This window comes from Apis florea, unplaced genomic scaffold (assembly GCF_048593485.1).
Source record: "Apis florea isolate Af1SG1 unplaced genomic scaffold, ASM4859348v1 contig_3496_pilon, whole genome shotgun sequence".
Classification (NCBI taxonomy): Eukaryota; Metazoa; Arthropoda; class Insecta; order Hymenoptera; family Apidae; genus Apis; species Apis florea.
The window spans coordinates 2,577,448-2,595,437 of NW_028256773.1; positions in this window are offsets into that span (position 1 = coordinate 2,577,448).

Genomic DNA, 17,990 nt, shown 5'->3' on the forward strand with positions numbered 1-17,990 from the left:
CCATTTTTCCCCGGTGGAAGGGGAAGGCAAATCGATATATACGTATAAAAACATATGTAAAATAACATAACGCAGGATGATGTGAAGAAAGGGAGAGGGAGAATTACAAAAAAAAAAAAAATAACTTTTTCGAGTGACAAAAAAACTCGATCAGACGAAGCCATTAGTTCAGATACTGAATACTGGAAGCATTAAATAATTGAACACTCCTTTCACCGACAGACGAATCGATCCAAAAAAAAAAAAAAAACAATACAAAACAAAGGAATCGCTTTAAAATCGATAAAAATTTCTTTCTCGTACCATTTCCTACAATTTTTCTTGACTGAGAAAATTTACGAATCCTTCCTTCTCTCTACATAAACCATACGTGTTATAAACTCAGAGAATAGAAAAACGATCAAGTTCAAGGAATTATTAATATAGCATATAGCACGATCCTCGAAACGATCGAGAAAAAGGGATCGAGTTATAAAGGCAGGACGAGACGAGCGTCTATTAATTTTTGGCACGAAGGTTATCCACGGTCGAATAAATCAACGATATCGATCGTCATTGACACCGTTCCTTACCGCCTCGTTACATGCTCGAGGATCGCTTTGCTTTTCGTTTCGATCGGCGAAATCAGTAGATCGAGGACGAATATATCGAAATGTGGAACAATTAAAAATGATCGATTCGCCATTCTCCATTTCTTCCCACTCTCCCAAAAGTGAAAGTGAACCTTAAACCACGCTCCTCAACTATATAAATAAAAATCTGTGGTATAATGCACGCGAATCATCACCACTCTTCCTCTTCATAAATTTCGCAACGAATATTTGCGAATGCAAGTTTCGATCGTGAAAGAAGGGGGGAGCGGTTACTTTGTGTATTTTCGAGGGATCCCACGCAGCCCTGACACGGTCGACAAGATCGTTTTGTTTCAACGAGCAATTTATCTGCTCCCTCCCCCTCGTAACACGAACATCCTGAGCCCGCAACAATAGTCGGCAGCATTGGCGGCGCGCACCGCCGCGTCACAAGCCCAAATCGTGGCTCGTTAAACGTCGCCGACATTGGATTATTTTTCGACCGCGCGACAAGGGCAGGTTGCACGCCTCGTTGTGGAGAGAAATTGATATTATCGACGGGGATTAGGTTTCCTCTTTTAAGGCCAAGTATAGCGAAAGAGATTAGAGACTTTTTTTTTTTTTTCAAGGATTAAAAGTTGTATGTAAAAACAACTTTTGTTGTCTCATAGAGAAGTTGATTGGATCGATTGGATTTCTAAGTAATGAATTTAATTTATGGACTTCATATTTGTTACTTCATTAATTCGAGTAAATGGTTGGATAAATAATTGTCATCTTTAGGAGATAGAAATCGAGAAGAAATAGTTGAATCGGTTAACTGCATTCCATCTATCGAGAAACGAATCGAACTTTTGGATCGATGGTGATATTTGACCGGCTTGCCTCGCCTATGCGCCGCGTGGGCGACGGAACGATCCTTGTTTCTGGCAGAGGAGGGTGTTAACGGCCTACGTGTTAACGTGTATCGCACGCGAACCGTGCGTGGAAGGCGCATCTCGCGCGTTTCTCACGTCATTGCACGTGGTGGCAGCTCGCCAAAAAAGAGTTCACCCAACGGGCATTAATTATTCCCCGTTTCTCAGACCAGCTCCCTGGGAATCCCTCCTTTGTTCTTCTTTTCGTTTCTACTTAAGGTATTTTTTCCTGAGGTAAAAAAATGAAAGCGAGTATTTTGGAGGATTTTTTTCGTTCAGAAACTGCGGTTGGTTTTTTGTGGAGAAGGTAAATGGAGATACACTGGATTCTGCTAAAATTTTCGTAAAAAAAAAAAAAGAATTCGGTTCTAAAATTACGATTTATCGCCGATTCCAAGGATTAAACCTCGAATCGATATCTTGTCGACTCGATCTTTTGCTTTTTCGACTCGCGTTTTTTTAAAATTTTTAAAAATCTCTCTCTCTATGAGTGTTCCCATGTCGAATCCACGATAAATTCCAATTCGAAAATTGAAAATAGAAGAAACGTTTTCCTTCTAACGAAGCGTTAACCTTTCATTTTCTCTCTCTCTCTAAATTCCCTCGCCAGTAGAGAAAGGACGCGGGTTTTTTTCACGTCGCGATAAAACAGACGCTTGTTTATGAAGGACGCTCTAAACAGCAGGTAAACACGCGCTGTTACACGCCGGAAAGTCAGCGGAAAAACGGAGCGCGGTTCTTCACCATAAATCCCGAAACGTACATAAAACGTAGAAATGTTTCAACCGCGGTGCAATCGTGGAATTGTTCGCGATCGAAAAAGAAAAAAGAAAAGAAAGGAAATTGGAGAACTCGTGCTTGAATTATTGATCATTATTGACCGATTATAATAATCGTGTTTGTTGTCAAACACGCTTATCCATTGTTTTTTTTATTATAAAACGTTATGCAATTTGACAAATTGACGAGAAATAAATAAAGATGGCGTTAATTTCTTAAGTAATGACATTTAATCCTGTTTCTCGCGCAGGAAATGTGTATCGAATCAAAATTTTGATCGAAATTATTAATTTCAAGTAGATCATTATTAACACAAGTATTCTATCGTTTTCCCTTTTCGATCAATTCTCGAAATCTTTTCGATTTTTTTTTTTTTTCGGTTTTCCTCCAACGCGCGAGGAAATCGAGAGAATAAAAATCTATTACGAGCAAAATGTTGAAACGAAAGTGGAAATTTTCGATGTTCCGTGCGGATAAATCTGTTTCTTTCGATTTTTATCAATTTCGACGAATATCTACGCTTCTATTTGTAAAACAGGGTTTGCTTTCAACTCGTTAACGGGACAAATGAGGCGGCTCGTCGTCCGGGATTAACGATTTATTTATCCACGGATCGGCAAATGTTTTTCGAATCGTTTACATTTATACCGTATCATATTCATGCCCGCTTTCAAATCGACCCCCGTTTTATCAATTTTTGTATCCGTTGATGAATTCGCTGTAAAACGCATCGAGCAAAGATACCTCGTGTTCTTATTCGACACACGAAACCCTCAAAATTTGTAACATAAATCCAACGTGATCTTTATCGAAATTTTCGTTCGAATATATATATATGAGATAAGATCGATGTGATTGGCCATTGATAAAAATCATTTCGAATTTTTTGAAGATTTAAAAAGAAGTAAAAATTAATCAAGATTTGCCTTCGCGTTAAAAGACAATATTCCCTTATCTCCTCCATCGAAAAGGTCCTATAGATTCGACGATTTCACTTCACTTCTTTCGCTCAAACTTCCTCCCTTCGTTTTGTCTCATCGAGCAAGCTAATATTTCATATCTCTTCCCCGAAGCGAAACGAAGCCAGGAGGATTCTCCTGTTCTCTCCTTCGAGTTTTTCTCCTCCCTCTTTTTATCCCCGTGAAAAGTCGTGGCAAAGATTTAAAGCCAGAAATTTGGAAGATGAAAAGTTCGATAAGAATCCAAGCCAGAGAAGAATCGGCAGAAAGATCTATCCTATTGAAACAATAATCTCGCACCTGATTCACGTAATAAATAATCTTGGAAATTTGGGAAAAAGAAAGAACACATTTGCACACCTGACACGTTACAACGTTTAGGAGGAAAATTCGATAAGAAATTCCAACCATTTTTCATAATTCGCTATCGAATTGCGAACTTACGATCACAGATGTCGCGACTGAGTTCTCGTTCCAACGAAATATGTACGAAAAAAGATCCACGACGAATTTTAAACAATCTCTATTCACCAAACGCACGATAGAATAGCGAGGCAAATATTTAAAGACAATCGTCCGAGATGAGGGAAAAGAGATTTTATTCGATTCAATCAAACAATTTGAGTGATCTCGTACTGATCTGAATAACAATAAAATCTTGAATTTGAAATCATTTGCACACCAGTTTGATACATCAGTTTGATAACGCGTCCTTTCGCCACAATTCATCTAAAATAAATTAACTCTTCCTTGAAAACGCGCCCAATCGCACGTTACTCGCAGCGATTACGCGTGCACGAAGGGCGTGTGCGAAAACGTACGTAGTCGAGGATCCCCTTCCATCGACCCCCCAACCTTTCCCCACAACCCAGTCGCAGCCTTCACCTCGAGCTTTGGCCAGGCAACGCCAGGCTGCCACCATCGTTTCCCTCCTCCGGCTTCCAATTAAAATCGTTTTCGTCCATCACGCTCCTCTCCCTCTCTCTCTCCTTTTTTAGTGGAACGAACGCCCTTTCATTTTTCAAGATTTTCCTTCTCCGAAGAAGGGGAACCGGAAAAGGGAAGTGGAGAGGACTTTGCGCGCTCTCCCCCCTCCTTTCCAGTAATTTTAATTCCTCTTCGAGGAAACGTTTCGTGGAAACGGATTGATTCTCTACGGGATTGGAAGATTCGCGATAAAATTGCGGTTGCGCGATTAATTGCGACTCCTTTTTTTCTTTTTTGGAATTTTTTTGGGGGGAGGGGATCGATTATTGAATAAATTAAATTCATTATTTATTAATTTGTTGTAATTGTGAAAAAATAGTAATATATGAAATTAATATATGATATTATTAATCCAGTTATTCCAGCAAGTTTATTAGGAATGGCTCGTAAAATTGAATAGGCAAATAAGAAATATCATTTAACATGTGTAGGATTAGCAATTTAATAGGATCATCTAAGTAATATGTTGGGAAGAATCGAATTCAGTTCGATGAGGAAAGGACGCGAAGGATATTCTTATTTGCGAGGATTTAACTCGTGATAAATTTTCGTTGCGTTTCAAATTAATATTTCACAACGTGCGTGCGAAAGAAATGGAAAAATCGGGATATGCACCGGGTCTTGGATACTCGGGTCAAAAAAGAGAAAAGAAGAAAAAAAATGTCCCGATGACACACGACCACGGAATTTATTTAGATAATTCGACGCAACAAAGCTCGTTTCGGGTTTCGATGCATTAGGTTGGGGCGTCGATTTCAAAAATTATTATTCTTCTTTTGTGAACGGTTTCGATGGAGCGCCGATAGCGCCACTTTAGCGCCGCTATATCTCGTCGAAACGCAATTCAATTAGGGGAAATTGATACAGTGGCGGATACAGAGCGCAGCTGCCACCAAATTTTCGCGAGAACTTTGAAATACCAACCGATCAACCGTGCTCCCTGTATTATTATTATTATTATTATTATTATTATACAACTAAATAACCGCGGTGTCGTCCATGAATTATCGCCCATCCTCGTCGATTTCGAATTAGAACACGTTCGAGAGGATATCTAGTAGAGTAAGTTTGAAAGACGAAGGTGAATTAAAATTTTTTAAATTCAAAGATGGGAGAAGATTTATTATTTTGGACTCTTCGAGAGTATTCTCGATTTTTATTCTTCCCTTCTTGATCAACGGATAAACAGAGAAGCGGATCTCGTATTTTTCGAGAGTGGGGGGCCTCACACGCGTCGATACGAAGGAATATTCTTTGGAGGGGTGAGAGATCTACGAGGATGTATAATTATCTGGCCAGGGATATCGTAATTCATATCCCGAAGTCACGGCCTTCTTCCGGAAGTAACGTTTCCAGTCGAGACACGTCGAGGTCTTGCCTTTTTACGGACAAAACCTCTCCGTCTCTTTCTGTCTCTCCCCTCTCTATCTATCTATCTATCTATCTATCTGGAAAGTTTCGCTGTCAAAGTTTGAAAGTTTGATCGACTTTGATCGGTTGCTCTGAAAATTTACCGTGCTATTCACGCTATTTCGACGGTTCATTTTCGAACATATATATATATATATATATATATATATATACGAAATGTACGAAAATACGAAACTCTGACGCATTGTCTATTAATATTTTTCCTTTTTTTTTTTTTTTTTTCCTCCATGAGAACAAAGCTCGATAGTTGCACGTAATTATAGAAGAGGATGGAAATCACAAAGCACTATTTATAGTTGTTCCTTGGTAGTCGATGGTGAAACAGGTAGAGGCGATTGATAATTTATTTAAATACATGGTTGGGAGCTCGAGAGGAATCGGCACAAAAATATTCGTGTAATTCTTTTTTTTGCCAATAATAATAAGATACGTATTAAAAAATAAAAAGAAGAAATCATTTCAATAAGAAAGAACTCGTTCGAGGATAGACGAAAAATAATTGAATAAACAAGGAAAGGGAGAAAGATAGTTCAATGAGGAGGGGGGGGGGGAAGGACATCCATAGATTTTCATTCCATTTTATATTACAAATTCCTCAATTACTTTAATTAACAAACACTCGCGAGTGCTTTTTTCATCCCTGTTTTATATATACTCCTCGCCTCCCCCTCGAAAAGGGAAAAAAAATGAAACGAAAACGGTAACATTTTACCGATTCACACCGCTTTTCATATGCAACTGCGATACCCTCGCCGATCTCTCTCACCGTATCCCTCCCTCGTTTCGTGGATTCCCATGGCCACGATTTCCTCCCCCTCGCATTTTTACCCTTCTGCCTCGATATAGTATTAATTCGTTCCGGTTCGAAAGCTAATCCAGACACGGGGCTAACCCTTGTCCATTTTCCTCCGCGCCCCAAAATACCTCCATCGATACGTGACCGGGGAACCGAATCGTTTGCTCTCCCTCTCATCATGGTGGTGGTGGTGGTTCACTTCTGAACGATTTAACAACACCGATTTTTTCGGTGGAAAAATTAAATCCAAAGCGTGGAGAGAAAGGACGAGTTTTGAGAATAAACTTTTCGATCGAACAGAAATATTTTAAATGGATTTTAAAGATGGAATGGGAGGTCGAAAATGAATCGTCGAATTTCTCGCGAATCATCGATGTAAATTTTTATATTCGAGAATTTGGATTCGATCGTGTGACTTTCTTTCTTTTTTTTTAAACAAACAAGAACGGTTTACAATCCCTGTCCGGGGATAGATTGAAACGAAACATGGCCGGTTACGGAAATTCTCGATCGACAATTGTTAAAGCACCGCTCCGAATGAAGCTGCGCTTGGAAAAACATTTAATTCGATTTCACGGGTGGCTTTGTCCCGCCCCGTGATTTTTCGGATTAAGGGGGAGGGGGGGAAATCGCGACTTCCTTTCCAATCTTCGACTTGCGTTCCCACCCTCTTTTCCAATCCGTGGAAATATAATGCCCTCCTCGTTTTTCTTTTTCAAAAATTCCATTTCCTTTATCGTCTATTTAAACGCGAAATACAAATATTAAAACTCGGCTCTAATTGATCAATTTATTTGCACTCGAGGCCTTTTTCGAAGCCAACAACACGATTTCGCTGAATCTCTTGAAATGAAATTTCACGCGTGAAATCTTTGCGTAGAAGAAAATTCGTTGAATATCGAAATCTCGTTCGAATATCGTTGTTTCGTGGGATATTTTGATAGTAGAGTAATCGCCAAGATGCATCCTCGATTATTCTTATTTTACATTTTCTTATCTACGTCAATATCAATTTTCACGCCGCTATTTTCTTTCTTTCTCTCTTTGTCAATTTCTTAACAAATAATTTCCTTATTCAATAAATCAAACTCAGCCTCGCTCGAATTAAAATGCACTTCGATCACGGTCTAATTTGAGGTAAAAAAAAATCAAACGTAAATAAATATCGTCGCCGAGTAATCTATGTTTGGGTGACGTGTTCGAGAAAAATAAGATTTTACAACAATTATATTATACATACATTTACATTAGTAAATAAAATGACGACACGAGTGCAGAGAGGAATTTTAAAAGAAATTTAATGGAACAAGCGCTGAATTACAATCTGTCTGATCTGTTGATGCGAACCACTCTGCATCTTTGTACCAACATTTTAAATCTAAAATTATACCGTATGGTATAGGAGAGTATTGTTACGAATTTCCACCGATAATACATTCAGATCGACTTTGGAAAATCTCGGAAATAAAAGTATATGCAAAAGTACATTTTCATCTTACTTTAAAACTACTTCTAGCTTTCCAACATTTGGAAAAACTCGAGCTGTTCATGTTAAATAATTCCTAACGAGTAATAACAAATTCGAGGGATCGATTGCAGCCGCCCTCGAAGCAAATTTCTCCAAGCTTGATCGCGATAAATCAGAACTTAGTAAGCTTGCCCGCTCCCTACCTTCTCGATTCGAGAAGTGCGCGTGCAAGGAAAGAAAGGGAGAGTAGAAGAAAGGAGGAGGAGAGGTTCTTCTCTAATAAATTCCATTAGACACGGCCTCTTGCTCCCTTACATTGTGTTACGCGTTTTTGACGTCCATTTTGAATGGGCGCGCATCCATTACGCGGCCCGGTGCGACAACAACAACCCGGGTCCTCGAGAACGCTTTTCATTTCAGGATTTGGAGAAGGATCGGGATGCGCTCCTTTGTGCTCGGCCGCCACCTTTCCGTCCACGTTGCTCTTTTCCTTTCACGTCGATCGACACGAGGGAAGAATGGGACGTGGCGTGTAACGAGCGGGCACAATCTATTAGGAGAAGAGTGACGACTTGGAAGTCTTCCGCCTCGAATCGTCCCTTCAAATTGAATACGACGATTGATCTTACTGCACACGCGAGAGAATAGATCAGATTCGAAACTTGCTCGCCTTCTTCTTCCCCGATCACGTTCCAAACGTTGGAAAGTAAGAGCGATAAACGGTTTTAATATTTTTATTTTATGTACTTTAAGATAAAATTTAGTCGGGATATATATTTTTGTATATATATATATTAGTTCGTAGTTTTCATTGACTAATTCTGTAATAGTTGATTCTGAATTGGCAACTCAGTTCTGTATTATCGGTGGTAATAACATCCTCCTATGTTACTATATATAGATGTCTCCCTTTTTTCTGTTTCTTTATTATTCTTAAATTTTAAATTCTGTGATTCCAAAGTATATTTTATATTCATATTTCGGTGCTTATTCCGTTAAATTTCTTTTAATATTCCGCTTTGACTCTTTGCATTCATATGTCGCCATTTACATTAATAAATATAATATAATATAATTCTAGAGGGCTCTTCTTACTCGATCGATAACCTTCTTAAATACAAATGGTTAAAATCTTATTTTCCTCGAGGAAGAAAGCGTCTCAGGTGGATACGATCGAGAGATCGGTTTATATAAATTCTCCTCTCTCAAGAGAGAGAGAGAGAGTAATAAGCGAAAATTTCGCAAGAGTCGTAAGGAAGATTGGTTCTTGCAGCGTGTCAACGGTTATAATTTACATGTTCTTCTCGGCCACGAAATGGCGGCGGGGGAAACGTCGAAAACTGAAGAAAGTTGGCTCGTAAAAGGGTCGAGTGCTCTTGGATGAAGCCAAGGGGTGGAGGAGGTCGCGCGAACGAATCGAAATTCGCCGAGGTGGATTTAGTAGTGTCGAGAAAGTGTTTCTGGATCCTCTTCTTCTTGCCTCGAAGTTTCCTTTATTCGATCTTGCTCGATCGAATGTCGGTTCTCTTGGAGAAAGAAACGAAAGAAAAAAGGATCCAGTTCATTGGCTAATAGAGAAACGTAGAAAAAGAGCGGGGCTCGAGTTTCTTCGGACGGTCACCCTATACGGGAGAGCTCGGTCCGTTAGATTGTACGCGATATAATGCGAGAGGGAAGCACAGGGTGCTTAAGAACGGGCTTATAATCGACTCGAAGAATCTGGACTGCCCCACTTTTCGAGTATCGAGGAAATCTAAAAATGAATTGTGACCCGTCCGCCCCACTTGCTCGTGGAACTGAATTTACGGAGGAGGTAATAAATACGATAATAATGGGATTCTAATCTCTTTCTTCCATTCGATATTGCAAACTCGAAGAATCAGTTTTTTAAACGATGAGAATGAGAAACTTTCCCAATTTTTCCAATCGACAACAATAATAAAAATATTAGAATCCCTTCTCGAGCCAATAAAAATTTCGAATATATATATATATACACACAATCATCGATCTTTTCTCGAAACCTGGTATCTGGAAGCTCGTAAAAATTGTTGCAAAAATTTTAACAGAGATACCTCGTTGTATTGGCTCTCGGGGAGAGAGGGGGAAAAAAAAAAGGTAACGCATCTTCCGTTATAAATGTGCTTCTCCAAAAAAAAAAAAAAAAGAGGAAGAGAGAGAGAGAAAAAAGGAGAGGCACGGGTGACATTGTTATACCTGGAATGGATGGAGGGGGGAAAAGCTGGTTGCTTTCGAAAAATGTTCATTTCGCATGGCTGCGCAAGGGAGAGGAGGAGCGTCCGCGATTCTGGGTCACTCGACCTCGTGTAATCCCTGTAACAGAGGTGAGTCCGCCTGTGTGAAACGTGCCCGATCGCGAGATCGGCTCACAACCCTTTCGCCTCGATGAAAACCACCTGCCCGGGATTACGCGTGGCCATTGTTCCGTCCTCGATTTCCTCGAGAAGGTTATCGTTGGATTGTGTTATTTTTCTTTTTTCTTTTTTTTTTTTCCCAAGCTGAATCGAACGCGTTCTTACGACGCTCTCGAGATAGCATCATAGTTGTCTTTCGAGATTGCTTTTTCCGCGATCCGATCGATTTGATAGGGGTTGAAACGAGGGGGGAATTGGAGGGAATTGAAGTTTGGAGACTGAATTGAATCTCGAGGCGGAAGATATTTGCGGGCTCATCCTCGAGCTCGAGAAATTATTGCTATATATATATATATATACTATTCCTGAGATTGTATTTAAAAATTGTTCCACGTTTCGCATCGTGTTAATTTCGTTTACATTTTCAGAAAATATTGCAAGCGATTCCACTATAGAAAGATCATATTTGTTGAAATGTAATTGTGAGATTGAAATCGAATGAGTGGATGTAAATTATCCTATACTACTTCTCTATGAGTGCAATTTTTTATAAACTAAGAAAAGTGGTTTGATTGTCGGTTGCAGAATGTTTGAAGAATGAATCTTATGACTAAAATCGAATCGTTTCTTTGTGAACCAATCATGTAAATCATCCAACTTGTACTTTTCTTTTTTTAAATACAAATCATTATAAACTGAAATGATTTGATTATTGGTTGCAGGGTGTTTGTTGGACGATGAATTTTGTAAAATCGAAGATTATTTCTTTGTGAACCAATCATGTAAATCGTCCATCTCATATTTTTCTTTTTCTGAATGCAATTCACTATAAACTGAAGTTTGGTTTGATTGTCGGTTGCAGAATGTTTGAAGAATGAATCTTATGAGTAAAATCGAATCGAGGGATCGTTTCTTTGTGAACCAATCGTGTAATTCATCCATCTCGTACTTTTCTTTCTATGATTGCAATTTATCATAAATTAAAATCATCCATCTTTACATACTTTTCCTTTTATGATTGCAATCTTACTACAAACTAAGAAAAATGGTTTGATAACAATTAGTCGGTTGCACGCCGTTTGTTGGACGGCGAATTTTAAAATCGTCCAGCGTAATCGCCGAAATATTAATCTCTTCCAAACTTTCTTCCCTAAAACACGAATGCAATTTACACGAACTAAGAAAATCGGTTTGTTCCTCGGTTGCAGGGTGTTTGTTGGACAATTCGGCGCCGCGGGGCCCGCCCGATGTGCCTCCGCGTAATCCTACAATGAGTCGCGTCAACGGAAGATTGCCAGGAAGTCACGCAGCCAGCGACCACGAGCGTGATCCCGACCTTCAGCCATCCTGCCTCGTACGCACCTCGTCCGGCGGCTTTTACAGTATACCAAGTGAGTACTTGAGAAGACTCGATGATTTTGGTAAAAAAAGACCATGCTCGACCAAGTATTGCTCTCGAAAATCGTCGACCAATCACGCGAATGTGACGTTTGTAATCGTGGTTGAATATAATTCGGAGATTGATTAATTAATTAAAGCGATCGCAGTTTTATATTTCCAGAGAATATACGTGAATCGAACTATCGCGTTGAAAATTAAAATCGTCACAACAATAATGTTTTCTTCTTCTCCTCCACGATGAATTTTCGAAACACGGATCTTCGATTCTTATGCAAATGCAATATCCTTTCGCGACAACGAATTTTAAATCCAGACGTATTATTATTAACCGTATTACCAGAGAAATTAATCTTGAATTTATTTCGCTTAAGAACGACGAAATCAACGAGTCGATGAAAACCGTAAAAGCTATAAAAAGGCCGTGGAAGCGAAGTCGAGAGCCACTGTAAACCGAACAGAATCCTTATCTATCTTGTCCTCTTGTCTGCTGTATTTGTTTCTCAAACACTTTTTAACCGATAGCATTTTTCACATGGAAAAAGTCTGTCTGGAAAATAAAATCGTTTCGATTATTTACCAGCAGTCGTCCAGAAAGCTAAGAGGCTCCACGAAAAGTGGAAAAGTGAAAAGCGATTCTGGGAAGGGGAAGTGGAGGTGTGGCGAACGATAACGTTGGACGGTGTTTCGTCCCAATAATATAGAAGGAAGGCTCTTCTTCCCAGCTTGGGAAGAGAAAGTCGACTGACGTTTCTGACGAGGGTAATCGCGCTGGTAACCAATCGCGCGTGATTTCCCCGAAACTTGGCCCGATATCTTATCCGTGAAGCTATTTTCGAAAAGATTTCCAAGAAGGGTTCCAAAGTTTTCGTCCTGTTTGTCGAAATTCGTGATCGATCTATCTTCTATCTGCTGGAGATCTAAAAACATTTGGAAAAATTCTAATTTACCTTTCCTTGAAAATTGTCTGTCAAATATTCGACAGAAGGAAGGTATTGGAGGTATCTTTCTTAGAAGGAATTCCAAAGATTCGTCTTCGTTATTTATCAAAACGTTATTCATCGTTGAAAGACTCCTTCTAATTTATCTTTGAGAAGAGAGACTCGAAAAATTCTTCTTTCCAAATTAAAAATTCACGAAGCTGTTATTTGTTCTTAGCCGTTGGACGGTAAAGAAGAGACATCGTCCCCTCCTCTCCATTATTTATCGTTGTACGACGACCATTATTATCCGCAATAATGGCGCCCCATCGAACGAAAAGCTGATAACCGAGCCTCTCCAAATGCTTAGAATTTACCAGAAACGATAAAACGCCTCGTCTCGATTTGTTTTAAACGGCGAGAGAGAGAGAGAGGAATGGCAGCGTGGAAGGGCGCTGTTGGAGAGGCCGTAACAGCAGGGGTATCGGGGAAAACAAAACGAAATCCAAGCTTCTTGACGTTCTTCTTGAGCACACCGATGGAAAAGCCACCGATGCAAGAAGCAACTTCTTTTTTTGTTCAGCCTTGCTTAGCTTACCTTACCTTTCGAGGGAAGGAGTCGAAAATTTTCCATGCTTCTTCGAAAACGACTCTGCACTTTTAAACTGTTCCCTTTTACAATCTTGTGACAAACTTGAAAGCCTTGTGTGGCGTTTCGAAAAGCGTGGGACGGTTTGGGCCGGTGATTTACGACCTCTCTCGACTCATTGAGCCACGGTTATGACACTGGCCGACGCTTATAACCTTCCAACAGAATACCAGAGTGGAGTGAACCACTACCCACTCAACCTAAGATCGATCCTTGCCGCGCTCTTCCTCCCTCCTTTTATTCTCCGGCTTCTGGTCATCGACGTGGCCGCCGCATCTTTCATCCAAGCTTTTGTCGCTTTTCTCGTTGGATCGACGATGGGCTGTTTGCAAAAATTTCTACGCTCTATCATCTTCTGTAACGGTCTTCTTTCACGAATCGTGGCTCGTGATGATACACTCGAAGATACACGCACGTGTGTCCATTCAGTACGAGTACGAAGAATCTGTCGAAACTTTTAGTTAATAATCACAGTTGACATTCTAACGAATTCCAAGGATTAAGGATTATTAACCCTTTGCACATATGTATCTTACATATATTTAATATTACATTCTAGGCACTCTCGTTACAATGTTTCTGCTCGAATGTGTGCGTTCGTATATAAAATAAAATAAATAAATAAAAGATAATATATGTATATAAAAAATGGCAAATTAGCTCGAAATATAATATCCCAGAAAAATGTTTTTAGATACGAGTGCAAAGGATTAAATTACGTGTATAAACAAAATTAATAATCGATTAATATCTTCAGCTAATTTTAAGAAAGGGTTTGAAGAAAAAAAGAACGATCTCATCGTAATCATAATTTGGTGATCTTCTTTACTCTCCTTCCCTCGTTCGTGATTTTTAAACAGAAGTAACGAAAGTAAAAGAATGGTGAATCCTTCGCGTGATTCATCCTAACCTCACCACCTCATACCTGGTGAACACGAAATCGAAGCGTGGGAAGGCGAAGGCGTCCGGTAAAAGCGGCTAATTGCAGGTGTTGGCCGCTCGAAATCCAACGATTATAGCATTTAGGCAGATATCCAACGATCCTAAGCTTCCCCTTCCCTTCCTTCGCTTTCTTTTTTATCGGTGATTATCGGCCGCACGAGACGACCTAAACGCGTGGAATCGTAAAAAGGGACTGTTGTTAGCCTTCCCTTTAATCACCGGATGGATATGATGATTTACTTTCACGCAGCCGAAACGAATTTCTCAAAGGGGATTCCCGCGATTCGTGTTCCCTTTCGACCGAACACCCGTTTCGAAGAATATTTATAATCGTTTAGAAGCGAGCTCTTTTTTACAAGCGAGAAAATACTCGATCACATCCATTGGACTCGTTAGAATTGTTGTATGGCGTGCAAATAACTTGTGATCGAATTCGAATTGTTTTACCGTGGCGCCATCTGAAGCAGCGTTCTTTCGTTTTTAAAAATCGCTGTTGAAAAGTCGTAGCAAAGATTTAAAGCCGGAAATTTGGAAGATGAAAAGTTCGATAAGAATCCAACCCAGAGAAGAATCGGCAGAAAGATCGGTATCTATCCTATTGAAACAATTTGAGTAATCTCGTATCTGATTCACGTAATAGAAATATTTGCACAACGTTTTGAAAGAAATTCTAACCATTTTTCAGACCGATAAGGCTATTGCGAACTTACGATCACAGATGTCGCGACTGAGTTCTCGTTCGCTACAACGTGATGTGTTACGAAAAAAGATGGTATCCACGACGTTTTGAACGAATCCTATTCACCAAACGCACGATGAAACGGTGAGAGGCAAGTATTTAGAGACAATCATCCGAGATGAGGGAAAAGAGATCTATTCGACTGAAACAATTTGGGTAATCTCGTATCTGTTTCACGTAATAAATAATCTCGGAAATTTGGAAAAAAGAAAGAACATATTTGCACACCTGACGTTACAACGTTTAGGAGGAAAATTCGAAAGAAATTCCAACCATTTTTCATAATTCGCTATCGAATTGCGAACTTACGATCACAGATGTCGCGACTGAGTTCTCGTTCGCTACAACGTGATGTGTTACGAAAAAAGATGGTATCCACGACGTTTTGAACGAATCCTATTCACCAAACGCACGATGAAACGGTGAGAGGCAAATATTTAGAGACAATCGTTCGTTTTATAATCGGTATTCATTATACAAAGCCGTTTTCAATTACCGAGGTGAAGGAAAAGTGGGGCGGGATCGAGGAGAAAAACCGGTATCGATTGCGCTCACGGGTACGATCTTGTGATGTTTCCAAGGTGTTCGCGGTGTTTTTTTTTTCTTATGCACCTTCGATTCGATTTGAAATTCAAACCGAAACCACGATGAATCATGTACTTATCGATTCAACGCGGTTCTTCCACTTTTCCCTCCCTGTCTCTCGAGTGTATCGAGAGGGAGGCCGAAAGAAAAGGGCGTCGCGTCTGGCATCGCAAAACGCTCTATCCGTTTCCATATCGGTTAAAAACGAAGGATGGACGCTCTCTTAATTGTGGATAATTAGAAAGCTGCTTAAGAAAAATAGGTAAGAATCTATCTATTCTACGAACGAAATCGTTGAATCTTGTTGCATCGAAGATTGTATACGAATATAATTATTGTTCGATAAATACATTTCAAAATTCATTTCTTATCATTTAACAACGATACAACAACGTTATGATGATATTCAAGAAGAAAAAGAAAAAAAAAAAAAAAGAATTGACGAAAACTTCGATGGAATTATTTCGAGAATTAAAAGGATCCAACATTGGGATCGTCGTATTCGCGGATAAATTATTCGCGCGAGGAGTATATTGCAGGGGATACGCAACACTGGTCGAGCAAAGAGAGCGTATAAAAGTCAGATTATGGGAAGAAAAGTAGGGCACCGTCTCCCACGAGAAATTTCCCCGATCTGCAACGTAACAAATTGTCTCTATCGTTGCGCTCTTCTCTATTTTCGCAGAGATACCGAAGAATGAGTACAACAACAAGAATCAGTCCACGGGGAATAGTCCGATAAAGGTCGAGCTGCAGAACAACATGGACAGGTAAGCCTATTTCGTTTCCCGCCTCTCTCTCTCTCTCTCTCTTTCTCTGTCGAGAGATTAGAAAAGGAAAGGAAAAATTTTCGAGAACACACTCGACCACGTCGTCGTGAATCATCTATTCGGATGGCGTCGCACAATGAGTCAATGTTTGAAGGCCGAGTGTCGTGGAGGGAACGGTTTTTGTGCACACCGTGAAAAATCGCTGCCTCTCACCGCGCACTCGAAATTTGCTAAACGTAAACTTGACCCTCGCCGCCTGGGATTTTCGTGGAAATCCGCTTCTATCGATCTCGCGCAATTTCGTCCAAGGAAGGAAGAAAGAGAAATTTCATATATTTGATTATAAAATTTCCACGTTTCTTAACCCTTTGCACTCGTATATACATATTTACATAATCACGTTCTATATATATATATGTATAATTGGACAGTGATAAATAAAATATATTTGTATTCGGTTGAACGAATATATTTTAATTATACGTGATTGATACCAATTATGGAATAGTAATGGCAACGTTGAATAATGAAATCACGTAAAATTTCGGTGAACTTTAAATTTGAATACGAGTGCAAATGGTTCAACACGCGTTTCTTCAATCGTCGGCTAATAAACGATGCTCGAATTCAAAAAAAGAAAGAAAAAAAAAGTTCCGCAAACTTCCGCTCTTCTTTTCCGACTTAATTCGTACCCCAAATATTTAGAATCGTTGCCCCGAAACGTGGTGGTCGATCGAAGAGAAAAAGCAAAGGGAGGATTGGCGCGATTTTCCACGCGGTGAGAAGAAGGGAGAAGAAAAGACCTCCTCCTTGGCGAGGACGACGACGACGACGTCTGGCTTTCGTTTTCCATTATCGCGTGATGCAACGAAAGCAAACAGGCAGCCTCTCGCTGCTCGGCCCGTCCCGTTTAAATATTTTTGTTAGACGTTTCCGAGTTACTTGGAAGCGGCCGTTTCCACGTTCCACGCTCGCAGCATAAACATACTCGAGGGGCAGGGCGAGATGCTTTTGCGCGGAGAGCACGTGACGAGTACAAATATATTTGCCGCGTATCAAACGACGCAAACGAAGCCGACGTTGCGCTTCCTTTGAAATCAACGTTCACAGAGGGAGAGAAATCGAGACGCGCCACTTTACCTCCTCTCTGCCTTTAATCGTTGAAACAGAGGGAAATTCGCGTAATTTTGTATAATCGAGTTGGCGATGTGACTGTGGGGAGGTAAAAATTGCGAGCGAGAAAATTTTCCCGATTCATGGTCAACGATCGAAGTCTCCTTATTCGAGATTTTTCCGTTTAAACGAGGATCTGTTTCGTATATTAATTTTGGATCAATCATTGGAAAAATTAAGAGGAACGATCCGTCTAATTGTAAATGTTTAATTGCAGGGTACCTCTGCCGTACGGCCACGCGTCTTCGATGATACCAATGAGGAGGCAAAGCATTCGCTGCCATTTCGTGAAAGGGGTCGACTGGTGCAGCTGGAAATTAATCGCCATGATACTGCTTATGGTCTCGCTGTGCATAACGGCGGCCCTGGCCTACGTCGTTGGTGAGTCGCCTCTACCTCCAATTTGTATTCGACGCGCGAGTAGGATCCAGATAGGAACAAATGTTCTCGTCGTAACAACTCGTCGATCTCGCTTTATACACGGCCGACAATTTTAAGAAATTCGTTAATGTTTTTAAACGAAGATCGA